A 15,943-nucleotide genomic window follows, 5' to 3' on the forward strand; every position below is an offset into this window, starting at 1 on the left:
ACCTCTATCCCCTGGAGATCAGTTGTAATCCCAGAAGATCTCCAGCTATCACCTGGAGGTTGGAGACCCTATGGCCAGAGCTGTGTGTAGGAACGAGAAAGGATATAGGGTTGCCAACCTCCAGGCCTGTAGACTTCCTGGAGTTACAACTCATCTCCAGACCACAGAGATCAGGTCGCCTCGAGTCAATGTCAGCTTTGGTGGGTGGATTCTAAGGGGTCACGTTTCTGCCGAGCTCCCTCCCCTCCCCAAATTCTGCTGCCCCCAGGCACAGTCCCCAAACCTTCTTGAATGCTCCCGAGCCAGAACTGGCAACCCTATGGCCAGCAGCAATTTTGATACCCGGGCAATGTGTTGCTGCACATAGGTGTGGACCAAAATGCAAGGATCCTAGTCCAGGGACTGCATGGCATTAGGCTGGAATGCCGATTAACTGGAGGAACTGACCAGGAGCTGGTGCGGCTAACAACCTCGCTCAGCTTGTTAACCTTTCTCATTCCCTGCGACGTACTCTGGCTGCCCAACAGGCGTGTCCGATTAAAGTGCAGGGTTGCTAGACCAGCGGCTCCCAAATTTTTAGGGCTGCCGTCCCCTTGGTTTCACAAACTCTACCCCAGAGCCCCCTACCTTATCCTATAAAACGCATGATTCAAATGTTGGCGTGACGCACTAAAGAAGATCAGAACAATCCCGTTTCAAAACAGCAACCATTAATTGCACAACTATTCAAAATCAAATCGAAACCTTCGAATTGAAATTTATTCAACAAAACTGATGAACTTGATCCTTTCCTTTATCCCTTAGAAGCTCCTTGATCCATTGATCTTGAGCAGTGTGAATCTAATGTTTGAGGGATATAAGGACTGAAATAAATCTTGCCACTGACAATGTAGCCTTGGGGTCCCTGTCACTTAATAAAAAAGGCATTATGTCAGACACAGAGGCATTAGATTTATATGTTAAAAGGGGACAGATATAACGTGATCGGAGTTCCCCATAAAAGGGGCATTCCAAGAGGGCATGAGCTAATGAATCGATAGAGCCAGAAGAGCAAGGACAGGTCCTGTCTGGGATGAACTTGATCCGGTGGTACCAGTTCTTCAAAGTCTGGGGAAAACTTTCTGATCGTTTCCACCAAATTTGCCAGCATGGTGCCATAGCTTGATTTATTGTAAATTAGTGAACAACACAGTTGAAGGGCCCCACCTCTAGAGCCCCCTACTGCCTCCTTGCCTCTTAGTGCCCCCCTAGGTAATCCCACCACCCCCGGGGGGTGGCACTGCCCACTTTGGGAACCACTGTGCTAGACAATTAGTGGCTTTGAGGCAACCTTGCTTCCAGAAGAGGTTCCAAAGCCAGTGCGGCTGGAAATCTCAAGTCTCTGAAGCCGAGGATGCATTGGAAGCACGTGACGTGGCAGCCATGTCACTTTGATCATGTGACTCCACCCCCCCTGGTGTATAAAGCAGGGGTCTCCAAATGTGGTGAACCTGCAGGCTAGGGTTCCCAACCTCCGGGTGGTGGCTGGAGATCTCCCGCAATGACTACTGATCTCCAGGCAACAGAGATCAGTTCACCGGGAGGAAGGGCACTTTGGCAGGTGGACTCTATGGCATTATACCACATTGAAGTCCCTCCCTTCTCCAAACCCTGCCTTCCTCAGGCTCTACCCTCAACATTTTCAGGTATTTCCCAACATGGAGCTGGCAACCCTACTGCAGGGAATGAGTCGAGCATATAGAGGAAGATCAGCAGCACAAAATCAGCTGCTGGGTCATAGGATTGCTAGCCTCCAGCTGGTGCTTGGAGAGGTCCCAGAATTACAACTGTTCTCCCAGGAGAAAATGGCTGCTTTGGAGGGTGGACTCTATAGCATTATACCCCACTGAGGTCCCTCCCCTCCCCAAACCCTGCCCTCTCCAGGCTCCACCCCCAAATCTCCAAGTATTTCCCACTCCAGAGCGGGCAATCCTACCTCCATTGGCAACCCCTGGAAGAATTGGGGGGGGGAGGGGGGAGACTGGGGGAAACAGCATTACACTACCCGATGGCATCCCTTGTAGTTCACAGAAGTGATGCCATTGCGTCATATGATGCTCTAGGGATTTCTCTGATCTCTATGGTTTTTTAACATAGGGACTGGGGGAAATCCTAGAGTGTAGCATGATGCAATGAGGTCACTTCCAGGCACCCAATGGAAAATGGTGTCATGGTATCATGAGATCATGAGATGCCGTTCCCCCCACCCCACATTATTGCAGGGGCACAGGTATGGGGGCAGGAGATTGTCTGCCATGGCAGGCAGCCAGGGAACCTGACACCCAATTAGGGTTGCCAGCATCAGGTTGGGAAGTACCTGGAGATTCTGGGGGTGGAGCCTGGGGAGGGTGGGATTTGTGGAGGGACCTCAACGGGGTATAATGCCATAGAGTCCGCCTTAAAAAGTGACCGTTTTCTCTAGGTGAACTGATCTATATCACCTGGAAATCAGTTGTAATAATGAGAGATCTCCAGCCATCACCTGGAGGCTGGCAACCCTACACCTAATGGAGGCAGACCACACAGGCGATGGATGCTGCCTGGCTTCTTTGTGCCCAAGGGAGATGGAGGAAAGCTGGGATGAACACACAAAGCTGCCTTCTACTGAATCAGGCCCTCGGTCCATCGAAGTCAGTATTGTCTACTCAGACCGGCAGCGGCTCTCCAGGGTCTCAGGCAGAGGTCTTCCACATCACCTACTTGCCTAGTCCTTTGAACTGGAGATGCCGGGGATTGAACCTGGGACCTTCTGCATGCCAAGCCACTGAGCCACGTCCCCTCCCAGTGTTTGCTTTGGGGAAGAGGTGCTATTTGGTTTCAACTGCCAAAGAAAGTGAAGGGTCTGCTCCCTGTACAGCCTTAGTTATTTATTTAAATATGTATGTATTTCATTCTCCCCCCCCCATCTCACTTTTCTCCCCCATCTCACTTGACTCCCACACTAGGGGCTCAAAGTAATTTATCAGCCATTCATGTTAAAGGGCAAGTATCCAACCCAACAGGCTCCAGTCAAACTTTTCACCGGCGATTAGCCGCAAGGACGGTTCGTATCGGTGCCGGAGCTGCCGGCACAGCTCACCCAGGGCGCAAGCGGCAACCCACAGGCTAAGGGCCAAGAACTTGTGCCTCTGGCCAAGCTCCGGCTTTAAGTCACCTGCCAAACAGGCAGGGCAGGTGCTCAGCCCAGCTCTTAATTAGCTCGCTCAGATCTCCCCAATTTCCTTCCCTGCTCGCGCCTCTGGCTAAGCCCGGGTTTGCAAAAAGGGAGGGGTCGGTGTTCAGCCCAGCTCTTAAGTAGCTCATTTCCATCTTCCCAACTTCCTTCCCTCCTCTTGCCGGTGACCACACCAAGGCGTTAAGTTACCTGCAATAATGGAGGAGCTCAGCTCAGCTCAAATCTTATTTAGTTTGCTCAGAAGTTCCTGGCTCTTCCGCTGTTCAGGCCTCTGACGGAGTCGAGGCATTCCCTTCCTTGCAAAAGGGCAGGGCAGATGCTCAGCTCGGCCCAGGCTTTATGTCACCTGCAATAAGGGAAGGGTAGATGTTTAGCCCAGCTCTTATGTAGCTCATCCACATCTCCCCAATTTCCTTCCTTGGTGCTTACCTGTGACCAAGCCCAGGCATTAATGTGCTTGCCAAGAGGGAACAGAGATGCTTAGCTCTTAATTAGCTCACTCAGATCCCCCCCAATTTCCTTCCCTGTTGCCCATCGTTTATAATGATGCCAACTTGGAAAGCTTTAAGAGGGGACATGTTAATGGTAAAGGTAAAGGTCCCCTGTGCAAGCACCGGGTCATTCCTGACCCATGGGGTGACGTCACATCCCGAAGTTTCCTAGGCAGATTTTGTTTACAGGGTGGTTTGCCAGTGCCTTCCCCAGTCATCTTCCCTTTATCCCCAGCAAGCTGGGTACTCATTTTACCGACCTCAGAAGGATGGAAGGCTGAGTCAACCTTGAGCAGGCTACCTGAAACCAACTTCCGTTGGGATCGAACTCAAGTCGTGAGCAGAGCTTGGACGGCAGTACTGCAGCTTACCACTCTGTGCCATGGGGCTCTTTGCCCATCATTTATAATGATGCCAACTTGGAAAGCTTTAAGAGGGGAGTGGACATGTTCATGGAGGAGAGGGCTACTCATGGCTACTAGCCCAAATGGATACTGGTCACAATACATACTATTCTCTCCAGGATCAGAGGAGCATGCCTATTATCTTAGGTGCTGTGGAACACAGGCAGGACAAAGCAGCTGCAGTCGTCTTGTTTGGGGGCTACCTAGAGGCACCTGGTTGGCCACTGTGTGAACAGACTGCTGGGCTTGATGGGCCTTGGTCTGATCCAGCATGGCCTTTCTTATGTTCTTATAACCTGAGATCCTTTCACTAGGGATGTTAGGGATTGAACCATGCACGCAAAGCAGTTGCCGGGCTACAGGCAGACCTGTTTCAGCACCAGATACGTCTTTCTTTGATATGTTTACAGGCTCATCCTCTCCGATTCTTACTGAATAAAGAGAAACTCATCCCCCTACTAGTACCTCCGGAGAGAGCGTGCGCTTTTGCTCATTTCCTCACCCCCCTCCCCTCGGTAGCAAGCAGCATCAATAGCCCAACTCGTTCATGTCTGTAACCACAACCCATTAGATATTCTGATATGCCAAGTACAACCTGAGCTGCATGTGGGCAGAGAGCTGAAATCTGCAGGGGGTTAACCTTCAAGGCGGCACGAGGCAAATCTGGGAATCAGCCAAGTGGCTGCCAAGTCTATAGATTTTTTGGAGCAGTAGCTCTTTGGTCGGAGAGTGAAAAGGGGACGGATAATGAGCCTCCGGAGATCTGTTAATACTTAACCTAATGCAACACCTACTGGCCTTGTCAATAAATCAAGGAGACACGGGGACGCTGCTTTAGTCCCCATACGGCACCGTTCTGCCAATCAGCCATCGGGTGTGCCTGCAGAGACTTTCTCAAACCGCCATTGACTGCGGAGAGGGGTGTGCTCTTTCCTGCTCCAAAGACCTTCCTCTCCAAGGCGTAGCAAAAGCCAGCGCTGCCAGAACCGGGACGTACCTACTACAGTTGGCATTAGGGTTGCCAGGTCCCTCTTCACTACCAGCAGGAGGTTTTTTGGGTGGAGCCTGAGGAGGACGGGGTTTGGGGAAGGAAGGGACTTCAGTGCCCTAGAGTCCAATTGCCAAACTTACCATTTTCTCCAGGTGAACTGATCTCTAAGGGCGGGGCTGACAGAATGGGTGGGGCTGACAGAATGTGACTAGCCCAAGGTCACCCAGCAGGCTTCATGTGTAGGAGTGGGGAAACCAACTCGGTTCTCCAGATTAGAGTCTGCCGTTCATGTGGAGGAGTGAGGAAACTAACCCGGTTCTCCAGATTAGAGTCCACCGTACATGTGGGGGAGTGGGGAAACCAACCCGGTTCACCACTCCAAACCACCGCTCTTAACCACTACACCAAACTGGCTTAAACGTTTTGCTTCCCCTTTGAGCAAACTGAACCCCTGATTCTTCTGTTCTGTTTTTTTGTTTCCTTGCACCAAACTGTCCCCTGGAAAAGGCATGCATTTCCCTCCAACATGTTTGTGTATACTGGAGCTCCGCGCTGCTGTAGTAACTAGGGTTGCCAACCTCCAGGTGGGGCCTAGAAATATCTGGGAATTATAGCTGATCTTCAGACGACACAGATCCCCTGGGGAAAAAATGGCTGCTTTGGAAGGTGGACTTTATGGCCTTGTACCCCACTGAGGTCCCTCCCCTCCCCAAATCCTGCCCTCCTAGGCTCCACTTCCCAAATCTCCAGGAATTTCCCAACCCAAAGTTGCGAACCCTAGTATCAGTAAACTCCTGCATCAAACTTCAGTCTGTTGATATAATGGATCCTTATATAAGGTTGCCAGGCCCCCTTCGCCACAAGTAGGAGGTTTTTGGGGTGGAGCCTGAGGAAGGCTGGGTTTGGGAAGGGGAGGGACTTCAATGCCATAGAGTCCAATTGCTCAAACAACCATTTTCTCCAGGTGAACTGGTCTCTATCGGCTGGAGATCAGTTGTAATAGCAGGAGATCTCCAGCTAGTACCTGGAAGTTGGCAACCCTATCCTTGAAGACCATGGAATCAATTTGCCTTTCTCCCAGGGGTGTTCATGGAAACACTGAGCTGGGGTCAGCGTGAACCAGTTACATTGGATAATAAGCATTAAGTGTAATTAGTTTTGTTATGAAGGGAAGTTCTGAAATCCTTATCAATGGAAGCTTGAAACAATGTGGGTGACCTAAACATCTATCAGGCAAGCCATCTGTACAGTGAAATAAGAATCTGCGTCATGGGGTACAGTATCTTACAGTGCAATCCTAAACAGAGATAAACCCTTCGAAGCCCATTCAATGGACTCAGAGTGGTGTAGTTCCACATGAGATTGCCTCGTATTCTCAATCAAGTCACTTCTTGTTGGTGTTTAATGATTTGGGGGGGGGCTGACATCACAGCAGGATCTCAGCATGCATCTTGTTGAGCCACAGAACTTCAGGATCTAGAAAATCTGGACAATAAGAAAACCATAGGCTGGGAGGAGAATTCATCTAAAGCCCTAAACGGCCAAACCACCTTTAAACATCTCTTGTCTTGAAAACTCTATGGGGGGGAAGTAGTAGTAAGTTGTAGTAGTAGTTGGTTTTTTTATACCCCACCTTTCTCTACCTTTTTAAAAAGGATAATGAAACTGGCTTACAATCTCCTTCCCTTCCTCTACCCACAACAGACACCTTGTGAGGTAGGTGAGGCTGAGAGAGCTATAAGAGAACTGTGAATAGCCCAAGGTCACCCAGCTGGCTTCATGTGGAGGAGTGGGGGATCAAACCCGGTTCTCCAGATTAGAGTCCATCACTCACCTGGAGAAGTGGGGAATCAAAACTTAGTTCTCCAGATTAGAGTCCACCACTCACCTGGAGAAGTGGGGAATCAAACCCGGTTCTCCAGATTAGAGTCCACCACTCACCTGGAGAAGTGGGGAATCAAACCCGGTTCTCCTGATTAGAGTCCACCACTCACCTGGAGAAGTGGGGAATCAAACCCGGTTCTCCTGATTAGAGTCCACCACTCATCTGGAGAAGTGGGGAATCAAACCCGGTCCTCCAGATTAGAGTTCACCACTCACCTGGAGAAGTGGGGAATCAAACCCGGTTCTCCTGATTAGAGTCCACCACTCACCTGGAGAAGTGGGGAATCAAACCCGGTTCTCCTGATTAGAGTCCACCACTCACCTGGAGAAGTGGGGAATCAAACCCGGTTCTCCTGATTAGAGTCCACCACTCATCTGGAGAAGTGGGGAATCAAACCCGGTCCTCCAGATTAGAGTCCACCACTCACCTGGAGAAGTGGGGAATCAAACCCGGTTCTCCTGATTAGAGTCCACCACTCACCTGGAGAAGTGGGGAATCAAACCCGGTTCTCCTGATTAGAGTCCACCACTCACCTGGAGAAGTGGGGAATCAAACCCGGTTCTCCTGATTAGAGTCCACCACTCACCTGGAGAAGTGGGGAATCAAAACCCGGTTCTCCAGATTAGAGTCCACCACTCACCTGGAAAAGTGGGGAATCAAACCTGGTCCTCCAGATTACAGTCCACCACTCACCTGGAGAAGTGGGGAATCAAAACCCAGTTCTCCAGATTAGAGTCCACCATTCTTAACCACTACACCATCTAACGGCACTTTACACCACCACCAAATGGCCAAAAGCTGTGGTGTCATAAAAAAAGTAAACTCCAGCTGTGCGTTCAGTGGTTTGTTTCCTATATGTTGAAGATTCCCAGAATTTTAGGGAGTGGCCTCCACTATCTCTGGGCCTCAATCCCCTCTGTGGAACCTGTCAAACTTGTATGTTGGGGGAAGTCAAATACGCACACTGCATTTCATTTGACCACTTATTACTGGTGTTCCTAGTCCTCATCAAGTGTCAAGATCACCAGCAGTGGAGGAGAAAATTCTCATTAAATGCTCTAGCCTTTCTCAGCAGTACGTTAAGCCACTTTACACCAAGTTAGACCACGGATCCCTCTAATTTAATATCATTGGTTCTGACTGGCAGCTAGGGTTGCCAGCTCTGGGTTGGGAAATTCCTGGAGATTTGGGGCTGGAGCCTGGGGAGGGCGGGGTTTGCGGAGGGGAGCGATCTCATTAGGGTATAGTGATATCGAGGCCAACCTCCAATGCAGCCTGTTTCTCCGGAGGGACTGATCAGTCCGAAGGGACTGATCTCCGGAGGGACTGATCTCTACTGATCAGTTGTAATTACGGTTACCAACCTCCAGACGGTGGCTGGAGATCTCCTGGGATTACAACTGATCTCCAGATGACAGAGATCAGTTCCCCTGGAGAAATAGGGTGGCCAACGTCCAGGTAGTAGCTAGAGATCTCATGCGATTACAACTGATCTCCAGCCAATAGAGATCAGTTCCCCTGGAGGAAATGGCAGCTTTGTAGGGTTGCCAGGTCCCTCTTTGCCACCGGCGGGAGGTTTTGGGGGCAGAGTCTGAGGAGGGCAGGGTTTGGAGAGGGCAGGGGCTTCAATGCCATAGAGTCCAATTGCCAAAACAGCCATTTTCTCCAGGTGAACTGAGCTCTAATGGATGGAGATCAGTTGTAATAGCAGGAGATCTCCAGCTACTACCTGGACGTTGGCAACCCTGCCGCTTTGGCAGTTGAACTGTATGGCTTTGAAGTCCCTCCCCTCCCCAAACTCGGCCCTCCATAGGCTCTGCCCCAAAAACCTCCTGGTATTTCCCAATTTCCCAGAGCTGGCAACCCTATGGAGAAAATGACCGCTCTGGAAGGTGGACTCTATGGCATTGTAACCCATTGAAGTCCCACCCCTCCCCAAACCCCGTCCTCCTCAGACTCCAGCCCCCAAATCTGGTCACCCACATCCTAATCTGACACTCTAACCACCCCAGCAAGACTCCAGCTCCAGCATTATATACCTTCCTGCATCCTGTACTCAGCTCCCCTCTTTTTTCCAGAGACTCTGCACATACCCTCCAAACAGCCTCCCCCACAGGCACCGGGCCATGCGCTGAATTGTGTGCGCATCTTTTCCCCTTCAATCTTGGCAGCGGTACCTCCGGAGCCGTCGTACTGGAGCCAGAAAAACTATAATTTGCACAACAGTCAGGATTAAAGAAGCTTCATGTGGAGCCAGAGATATGCAGGAGAATATCATTGTCTGCATTTTCCTTGCCCCTGAACATATGCGGCACCTCATGGAGATCATGTTGAACTGGGGTTGCCAACCTCCAGGTATGACTGGAGATCTCCCGCGATTACAACTGATCTTCAGGCAACAGAGATCAGTTCACCTGGAGAAAATGGCCGCTTTGGAAGGTGGACTGTTCGGCATTATACCCCACTGAAGTCCCTCCCCAAACCACCCACTCCTCAGGCTCCACCACCAAACTCTCCAGGTATTTTAAAGCCCAGAGCTGCCAACCATAGATTGAACCAATGTGGTGTAGTGGTTAGCATGGATCTAGGAGGCCTTGGTTCAAATCCCCACTCTATCATGAATCTTGAAGGGGGGACCTTGTTCCAATAGGGTGGCCAGGTCCCTATTAGCCACTGGCGGGAGGTTTTTGGGGCAGCGCCTGAGGAGGGCGGGGTTTGGGGAGGGGAAGGACGTCAATGCCATAGAGTCCAATTGCCAAAGCAGCCATTTTCTCCAGGGGAACTGATCTCTATCAGCTGGAAATCAGTTCTAATAGCAAGAGATCTCCAGCTCGTACCTGGAGGTTGGCAACCCTATGTTCCACTCATGCTCAGCCTGACCTTTGAACTACATTGTAAGCTACTTTGGGTCCCCATTGTGGAGAAAAGCAGGGTATAAACACACATTTTCTTCTCCCTCCAGTTTAATTCATCGACAACGACTGTGTACATGTGGACCCAAAAGCAATGGATACATTGAAGGGGGCAAACGTGAAGCTGGCTTATACTGAATCCGACCATTGGTCCATCAAGGTCAGTCTTGTCTATTCAGACCAACCGAGGCTCTCCGGAGTTTCCGCTCAAGCTCTTTCACATCACTTAAAATCTGTTCCTTTTAACTGGAGATGCCAGGGATTAGAACCTGGGACTTTCTGCAGGCAAAGCAGATGGCATAAGAACATAAGAAAGGCCCTGCTGGATCAGACCAAGGCCCATCAAGTCCAGCAGTCTTTTCACACAGTGGCCAACCAGGTGCCTCTAGGAAGCCCCCAAACAAGATGAGTACGGCAGCATTGTCCTGCCTCTATTCCACAGCACCTAATATCACAGGACATGCTCCTCTGATCCTGGCAAGAATAGGTATGCATTATGCCCAGTATCCATTTTGACTAGTAGCCATGGATAGCTCTCTCCTCCATGAACTTGTCCACTCTTCTCTTAAAGCCTTCCAAGTTGGCAGCCATCATTACATCCTGGGGCAGGGAGTTCCACAATTTAACTATGTGTTACACATTAAGCTGCCTTATACTGAATCAGACCCTTGGTCCATCAATATTGTCTACTCAGACCAGCAGCAGCTCTCCAGGGTCTCAGGCAGGGGTCTTTCACATCACCTACCTGCCTAGTTCCCTTTAACTGGAGATGCCGGGGATTGAACCTGGGACCTTCTGCATGCCAAGCAGATGCTCTGCCACTGAGCCACAGCCCCTCCTTTTATCTGTTTTGAATCTGTCCACCTCCAGCTTCAGCAGATGACCCCGTGTTCCACAATTATGAGAGAGGGAGAAAAGCTTCTCCCTGTCCACTCTCTCCATACCATGCATAATTTTACAGACCTCTATAATGCCCTACCAGTAGGGTTGCCAACCTCCAGGTGATGGCTAGAGATCTCCTGGGATTACAACTGATCTCCAGGCGACAGAGTTCAGTTCACCTGGAGAAAATGGCCACATTGTAAGGTGGACTCTATGGCAATATACCCCAAGGAAGTCCCTCTTCAAACCCCGCCCTCCTCGGGCTCCACCACCGAAATCTCCAGGTATTTCCCACCCTGGAGCTGGCAACCCTACCACCCCTGTGCCACGGGACATCTAGGCACAGTTGACGGGCTAGTTTCTGTCCTCTCCTTCTGTTCTCAACCACAGTCCCCCCCGAAGCCTTTTTGGGTTTCTTGAGCAAGATCCAGATATTGATGCGGTGGTTCAATCTAACTAAGCATCTACGGGCTGACATATTACAACATAACGGCATACTACGTGGGATATCTGAGCACAGATCGCCAGATGTGTGTTTTTTTCAAGTTAAAAGGCAGCTGCAGGGTGTGTACACGTGGGTGTGGGTATGTGCGATTTGGAGCGGGGCCACGGTGCAAGGGAGAAAGAGTTTAACCTTTGCTCTCATGTCATTTTCCCGACAGAAATCCCGCCCCAGAGCTGTTAGGGCAAACAGACACATGTAATTGGGGAAATTCGGCTGAGCTAGATTCACACACACACACACACTAACCAAGCGACAGTTGTGTGTGTTTAAAGTGCTGTTAAGTCGCAGCCAACTTATGGCGACCCCAGCCAGGGGCTTTCAAGGGACGTGAGATGCAGAGGTGGTTTGCCACTGCCTTCCTCTGCAGAGTCTTCCTTGGTGGTCTCCCTTCCAAGTACTGACCCTGCTTAGCTTCCGAGATCTGACGAGATTGGGCTTATATTATACCATTCCACATCCCATTCAACAGATTGTGCGTGTGTAAAGTGCTGTCAAGTTACAGCCAACTAATGGCAACCCTAGCCAGGGGCTTTCAAGGCAAGTGAGAAGCAGAGGTGGTTTGCCATTGCCTTCCTCTGCAGAGCCTTCCTTGGTGGTCCCCCATCCAAGTACCAACCTTGCATAGCTTCTGAGCTCTGATGAGATTGGGCTATACCATAAATTTATGGCAACCCCAGCAAGGGGCTTTCAAGGCAAGTGAGAACTGGAGATGGTTCGCCATTCCCTTCCTCTGCAGAGCCTTCCTTGGTGGTCTCCCTTCCAAGTATTGATCCTGCTTAGCTTCCGAGATCTGACGAGGTTGGGCTGTACCATGCTGCCTTCTCTCCAAGCTACAGTTAGGGCTTCAGTTTATGAAGGGCCACTAAATAAATAAAAAATACTAAAAATGAGTTTTTTTGGGTGGGGGGGGATGCAATGGAGCCTCCAAATGTCCAAATCTAGCCCTGGGAGTCAATGCTTTTTTGGGAAAGGAACATTTGGAACTGCACAGTGGCATGCGATTGTAAATTACAGGCGTTTTCCTTATGTGCACACCCTCATTTTGCTTTGTATACTCAATCCCGTGACAATTATATGAAGCCCTCAGGGCGACAATGGTTGAAAGTGCTGTCAAGTTGCAACCAAATTATGGCGACCCCTGTATGGTATTCAGGAGACGAACAGAAGTGGTTTTTGCCATTGCCTGCCTTTGCATAGCAACCCTGGACTTCTTTGGGGGTCTCCCATCCAAGCCCTAACCAGGGCCAACTCTCTGACAAGATTGGGCTAGCCTGGGCCATCCAGGTCAGGGTGTGAAGCTCTTATAGAGTAGGAGAAAATCCTCAGAACAGGGGAGTTTGATGGCATTGCCGTAGGGTTGCCAACATCCAGGTGGTGGCTGGAGATCTCCTGCTATTACGACTGATCTCCAGCCGATAGAGATCAGTTCACCTGGAGAAAATGGCCACTTTGGGAATTGCACTCTATGGCGTTGAAGTAGGGTTGGCAGGACCCTCTTCACCACCAGCAGGAGGTTTTTGGGGCGGGACCTGAGAAGGGTGGGGTTTGGGGAGGGGAGGGGACTTCAATGCTATAGAGTCCAATTGCTAAAGCGGCCATTTTCTCCAGGGGAACTGATCTCTGTCGACCAGAGATCAGTTGTAATAGCAGGAGATCTCCAGCTAGTACCTGGTGGTTGGCAACCCTACTAACAGACACCCCATTAAGGTTTTCAAGACAAGAGACCAACAGAGGCAGTTTGTCATTGCTTGCCTCTGGTAGTGACCCTGGATTTCCACGGTAGTCTCCCGTCCAAGTACTAACCAGGGCTGACTCCGCTTAGCTTCCTAGATCTAAAGAGATACGTTTAGCCTTGGCTATCCTGGTTAGGGCAGAGAATGCCATATGTTTTAGAAAATGCATTTGCATTTCCAGCTATAACAAGTCTTTCGAAATCAGTAAGAGGTCTCAGATTTCTGTTTCTGGGTAGATAGAACAAAATATCTCATTTTGTAGTTATCAGTAAAATGGAGATCTCGTGCCAATGAATTATTTTTGTATATTCTCCTGTTTATCCCATTTTCTTTCCTTCCTACGAGGAGCACAGGATTCCATAGCTACCCTCCTTCTCTCCCCCTGGCAGCTTCAGTTCCAGCCTGCCTTCCTCTCTCTCTCCCCCTCCCCACCTCCTTCTGCTCACCAGCGGCCGCGTTCATGTGCCATTTTGGGTTGCTAGCAGGAGATCTCCAGCCACCACCTGGAAGTTGGCAAACCTACATTGAAGTCCCCTCCCCAAACCCCACCCTCCTCAGGCTCCGCCCCAAAAACCTCCCACCGGTGGTGAAGAGGGTCCTGGCATTGCTGAAGAGTGCTATATTTGAGCTTGAGGAGGCATCATGAACTCCAACAAAACTTTATGAGGAGCAAGGGATATATAAAAAAAAAAAACTAAAAACAAGAAGGAAAAACTTTTAAGAAACCAGATGCACGAATACAGTACAGCAAACCTCCAGGCCTATGCTCACACCCTTCTTAGTGCACAGACGACATCAGATCTTGCTGGAACAACCAGGAAGTTAACTCTGAAAGAAGTAATAAAAAAACCTTCTCCCACACGTCCTGTGCACCACCACACAGGGAAGAACAGTGCCCGAAGCATGTTGAGAACCGACATCGGACCTAGGGTTGCCAGGTCCCTCTTCACAACTGGCGGGAGGTTGTGCGGGCGCAGCTTAAGGAGGGTAGGGTTTGGCGAGGGGAGGGACTTCAATGCCATTGAGTCCAATTGCCAAAGTGGCCGTTCTCTCAAGGGGAACTGATCTCTATCGGATAGAGATCAGTGGTAATAGCGGGAGATCTCCAGCTGATACCTGGAGGTTGGCAGCCCTAATCGGGCCACTTTTGTGTGACTTGGCTTTTTGAACTGCATGAGTGTCCTTTTGGAATGCCCCTCCCCGTTTTTTAATGGAGCTGCACGTTTTGTGTCTGACTGCACATTCAAAAGTCCCCAGGGGAGGATTTCTTTCAAGGAAAACAGCGCATGGAGAAAGCGGTCGCCCTCCCTCCATTCTCCATGCCACAGCCTGTCCAAACCGTCCCTGCATGCCACAGCCACAATCGGAACCAGGCTGTGCAACTCTGGGCATTGAGCTCTGAGCACAGAACTCCCAGGGCACACAGCTGGTCCCCAGTCCTCGTGGCAGCCATGAGGTCTCTGTGATGTGTGCCTTAAATGTTAACAAATACTTTTTTTATTCCTGGTCGGGGGCTTGTGACTTTTGCAACTTCAGGGCAAGCAGATTAACCCCAACAGAAAGGTTGCCTTACACGGGGATACAGGGATGGGAAAGCTTGACGTGGTACATTTCTTGTGCAATTCTCGAAGGCACATGAGCCCTGCTGGGAAAAAAAGAAATTGGAAAGCCTCTGGCCCTTTCACTCAATGACATGTAAATTTGTACTTTGCCTATTTGTCTAACATTGAGAAAGAGCTGTTAAAAGAATGGAAACTGGCTTAAAACTGATGGAGAGGCAGCTTTCTTCTGTGAAGAAGATCTCATAGGTTGGAGCAGCGATGCAGGAGGGAGCATTAGCTTCCTGTTTTCCTTTCTCTTCCCCGCTTGGCAGTAATTTGGGCTTGCAACTTGGGGTGAAATGGTTCTCCTGTTCAGAGCGAGGGTAAGAAACATTGCTCTCGCTCTGGTTTGGCTTTGTGTTGTTAATAGGGTTGCCAGGTTCCTCTTTGAACCGGTGGGAGGTTTTTGGGGCGGAGCCTGAGGAAGGCAGGGTTTGGGGAGGGGAGGGACTTAAATGCCATAGAGTCCAATTGCCAAAGCAGCCATTTTCTCCAGGTGCACTGATCTCTATCAGCTGGAGATCCGTTGCAATAGCAGGAGATCTCCAGCTAGTACCTGGAGGTTGGCGACCCCTCGTTTAAAAAGCCTAAGGCTGTTTGGCTATGTGGCACACTGAGGTCATCATACTGGCTACATGATCCTGGATTGGCCTGATTGTGTAGCCAGCAAGAAGACCGTCTTTAACTTGGGATTGCAAAGTGGAACTAAACAGTTCTCCCATCCCGGGCAAGGGCAGCGAGCATGGCTCTCACTCTGATTTGGCTTTACAGTGCTGTTATGAAGGCAAAGCTTTGTGGCACCGTGATGCCAACACTATCTAGGTCAGGGGTATCAAACTCAATAGTTGTGAGGGCTGGATATGACATAGAATCATAGAATCATAGAGTTGGAAGGGATCACTAGGGTCATCTAGCCCAACCCCCTGCACAATGCAGGAAATAAATGTCACTCGGTCCGGCTGGGTCATGCCTTGCCAGCCCAGACTGGGCTTGGGGGGAGGGGTGGCTGCCTCGAGTGGCTCATGGGCTGGATAAGAGCTCTCAAGGGGCCAGATCTGGCTCTCGGGCCTATGTTTGACACCCCTGATCTAGGTGATCCCTGACTGGCTGGACCATGTAGCCAGCAAGAAGATCTCTCTCTCTCTCTCTCTCTCTCTCTCTCTCTCTCTCTCTCTCTCAACAAGGCACCACCCAACAAGGCTGCTGAGAAGAGCCAACAAATTGGAGCATAAGGTTGCAAAAATATAATTTTTAAAAAGATCGGGCTGGGGGTCAGAAATATCACCTGCAAAATCATGGCTAAGTCCAGAGGCTCCCTTTTGTGC

The sequence above is a fragment of the Euleptes europaea genome, chromosome 3 (assembly GCF_029931775.1).
Source record: "Euleptes europaea isolate rEulEur1 chromosome 3, rEulEur1.hap1, whole genome shotgun sequence".
Taxonomy (NCBI): Eukaryota; Metazoa; Chordata; class Lepidosauria; order Squamata; family Sphaerodactylidae; genus Euleptes; species Euleptes europaea.